The sequence below is a fragment of the Sitodiplosis mosellana genome, unplaced genomic scaffold (assembly GCF_009176505.1).
Source record: "Sitodiplosis mosellana isolate CC-2019 unplaced genomic scaffold, AAFC_SMos_1.0 Smas_scaffold_3, whole genome shotgun sequence".
NCBI lineage: Eukaryota > Metazoa > Arthropoda > Insecta > Diptera > Cecidomyiidae > Sitodiplosis > Sitodiplosis mosellana.
The window spans coordinates 7,464,088-7,468,455 of NW_022595246.1; positions in this window are offsets into that span (position 1 = coordinate 7,464,088).

Genomic DNA, 4,368 nt, shown 5'->3' on the forward strand with positions numbered 1-4,368 from the left:
GATGATTGCTGCGAGTTGTTGTTTTTTTTTTATCGAAAGGCAAAGAATAAAATTGCGACAGTAAAATAGCACGAGAGACCAAGAGAGTGAGAGAGGGCAGCGAAGGGGAAAGAAATGGACGAGCACAAGCGGCAATCATTTTTGATTAAGTGGATGACTCTCGGTATGAGTCTTTAAAGCGTTTTACTCGCTCTACCAACGCAATATTTATGCGTAGCCGTCGCGAGAGCTGCTTCTTTTCATTTTATTGAATATTGTGATTCTTTCTTTTTTTTCTTATTATTCTGTTTCCTATTCAGAAGAGTCATTACCGTATTCTTTTGTTTTTTTTTCCTCTGTGTGTTCTGTTTCGCGTTGTTTTTTTTCTGTATTTATATTGTTATTGTTGATACTCTATTTTTATTTCGCGTAAAAGACATAAAACTTTTTCAAATTATCTTTCTTTTGTTCAGTTCCGTTTGATGCTTAGCTATCATGTCGCGCTTATCTTCTTATGCTCCAGTAAGACTATGACAGATTTAAGTAGGAAAAATGACAACGGCAATATCGTTGGGGCATCAACAACATATGTCGTATGTGAGCGCGCGCTCAACAGAAGCCGAAGAACAAAAAAAAAGATGAAAAGAATAAGAAAAAACGCACTAAAATTGATATTGTGTTTTTCTATCTCTTTAATTGGAATGGCGAAGACAAAAGGCCGCGTGCACACGCGAAACACACAAATGGGGGGGGAGGAAACGGGCGAATTGAATGGAGATGAAAAGCAAAATTGTGCTTAATGTTTCAAAAAGCCATATAATAAAATAATTGTATGAATAATCGACGATTTCTATAATGTGAACCGCACGACGGTCAAAATGCCGATGCGCGCAATAGAAGGAAACGACATTTCGACATTAAACAATAAAATATTAAGATAATATTATTAAAAACAATTCAACAATCAGGTAGAGAAAAAGAAAAATAAGGGACCACAGAATAACAACCGAACCCAAATAATGTCTTGGGCACAAGAGAGACCATCGAGCATGGACAAACACAATAAAACAGCGTAAAAACCTATGTCGAATGACAACGGAAATGCGAGACGAGAAACGATTTCAATCAGATCACAATACACACGCAAAGCGAGAGGTGGTTTGCGGCTTGAATATGGCAGCATACCAATGGAACAAAAAAAATGAACGACAACAACAGAAACAGAGAGTGAAATGAACGCAAACCGCACATCACATTGCACGCATCATGAATGTGAAACCACTATTATTTTATTGCATTGCGACTGAATTATGAGCGATCATTTCAATATTGAATTAAATTACAATAAAAACAAATGCCAAAGATCAAAGAAAATCAAGAGAGAGAGAGAGAAGAGAGAGAAAAAAAACGGTCGTGCTCATGTGAATGACTCTTTCGTTGTGCTTCGCAATGACATCGCAATGATCCATGGATTTTCTGTCCAATGGATAAAACTGGATGAAAAGGCACGACTTTTGAACAACTGCGGTTTGTGGTATGACAATAAAATCTCTCGAATTGGCATTCTTATAACCTTTTTTTATATCTAGAGATATCGAATCGAAAAGGTAGTGGCCGGTTAATCGACAAACATGTAATATTGGATTTCATTGCTAAAATCGTTCTGTTCGAGTGAAAAAAAAACCAAACATAAAATAACTTCGGATGAAAAATAAAATGTTTTTTTTTTCTCCAGAATCGGTTCATAAAATGGCATAAGGCTTGCAATGAAACTTTTAACCAGCTCCGTGAAATTGACACCAACAAATTTTTTTTTCATCTTCATTCCAAATGACGAAGGATGAAGAATCTCAACTCAGCCGAATTGAAGCAACTTTCAAAAGATTTGAACGTGAGAAAAACGGTAAAAAAGTGTTATCACAGTAAAAGTGTGATAAATGGTTCCAATTTTAAAATTACCGACATTTGATCTAACAAAAGACATTTGAGAGACTTTTACCTGTTGAAAAATCGATCATGGTTTTATAATTACCACCATTATCGATAGCATAATGTGGTCATTCAAATTTTGTTGGTTGTTTTTTCGTCGCTTTCTTCTCTTAAACGATCTGATCCTATTTTTTTTAATAGCATTTCGCTTTATTCAGCCACATGCTGGAGCATTTTATTGAGCTGTAAAATAATTTTATGTCATTTTAAATGTTGCGGTTTTTTGATTATGAACCATTCAAATATTCCACACGTTCACCAACCGTATATATCGGTTTATTTGTGAATTGAGGTTTACTAGCTTTTTATTGGTTTTACGAAACAATAATTGGCTATTTAACCGTGTGGATGTGATTTCAGCGAATAAACACTGTGAACGAAATGTTCCATTTGAAAATTTCACAGAAACGACGGCAATCATTATCGATCGATGGCTTTTATGATAATAAACAAACGTTGAAAGTCGACAAAAAGGCGAAATGTGTTGGTGTTGATCATTTTATGTCGAGTATTATGGATCAAATGTGTCTGATGGTGAAGAATTATACACGTTCGTGTCAAAAACTTACGGTAAAATTTCAAATTAAATTCAATTTCTTTATAAATAATTGATGAGAACTAATAGAAATTGTAATGAGATTGTGAAGCGACTCAAAGCATCCGGTGATTTTCATTCATGCTAATAATAATGCGTTCGTTTGCTTCCTTCTTAACGAGACTGTGAATATTTACTACGGCATGACAGTATAATTGCACATCAATAGAGAATATCGAGCGGCATTTATGACCGTTTTCTCCCCACGTTTTGTTGTATCAACGTGTTGCATGCAACTTTCGATCCTCTTGTATCAACTGTTGACTGCCGCTTGCACCGTAATATGCTCACTTTGTCGATTTATGTAAGTTATAATTTATAAAATTAAGCCCGATATCGATCTCGTTATTTTCATTTTACATCAAATATGATTAGATTGCTGAGATTGAGATCGATCCCATTTGCTTCCGCCTCATCAAACCATATCGATTCCGAGTGAACGCTAGATTGAAGTGGTCGTTCCAGTTTTACATTATAAATTGCGTGAAATGAATGCTTTGAGTGACAAACGACATGGGAAAATTATAGCATTTCATCCTTGTGCAATGTCCATAGGGTTCCTTTAAACTGTATAACGTCTGTTCAATACTTCGCATGTCATTTCAAAACATGAAATGCAATAAAGCCTTGGTATCTATGTTCGATCATGGAAAAAAAACCATACATTGTAATATTCGGTGAGTGCCACTAAAAAAATATCCACATCCATCTAGTGCGTGAGACTCATGGTCACTCATTTAGTGAGTGAGACGCATGCGGATGGGATGAAGCAAAGCCAAAGGGAAGCGCGCAACTAGAACATAGAGTCAATGGGTACTACGTGTTTGTGTCCGTATTTTAACGACGGAGTGACGAAATGTATGCGCGCTATATCGTTCGTTCGTATGGAGTTGCCCGCTTCTCTTTCGCTTTGCTTCATCTCATCCGCGTGCGTCTCACTCACTAAATGAGTGACCATGCGTCTCACGCACTTGATGAGTGTGGATATTTTTTTAGTGGCACCCACCGAATATTACAATGTATGAAAAGAACGAACAATCCTTGTGGTAATATTGCGTTTTTGTGTGTACGTACAATATACAATACACAATGAATGTTTTGCACATTATATTGTTATTATTTGAATTGATAAAAAGAATTTTGTACAGCGTAAGAGCACACGTGCTTAAAAAAGTGAAAACTGAATTATAATTATTAAGTAGCTGCTTGTTACGCCAATAATCTGAAATAAAAACGTTCTCTCTTGTTATATAAGAAAGGATGAAAAGAATATTTTTCTCCTTCGAGCAAACAATGGAAACACTAACCCCCAACACATAGGTGTAATTAATGTTAAGGAATCAAAAGAGAGAAAACGAAATTTGCTGATGATGAAGTTGAAATATGAATTGTTCCACAATTGTTTGTGGAGGAGGTGAACCTGATCTGGTCCAATGTATTCTGGAAGTTAAGTCCTTCAGTTATTTTTGCCGAATTCCGCTCGGATCAGCCTCAATTTGACTTCCCAAATCTAGAATATTGTACTGCGAACTTGGTAGCTGCTATTTCAAAATATCAACATCTATTGCCTATAAATAGCAACTACTAATAGCTCGAAATATGGGCATATATATAAAATGAGAGCTCTGAAAAATTTCATAGTTGAATTGTTTGCACTCGTAAAGGAAGTATTTCCATTCATTCTAATTTGCGTTCGAAACGCTTCAGCCATTTTTAACTCAATAACGAAACGATGTTCATACTTAATTCCATTTTCTAAACTAACACATCGGTCAATAAGTCCCGAGCCTAACCACCAAGTGGCA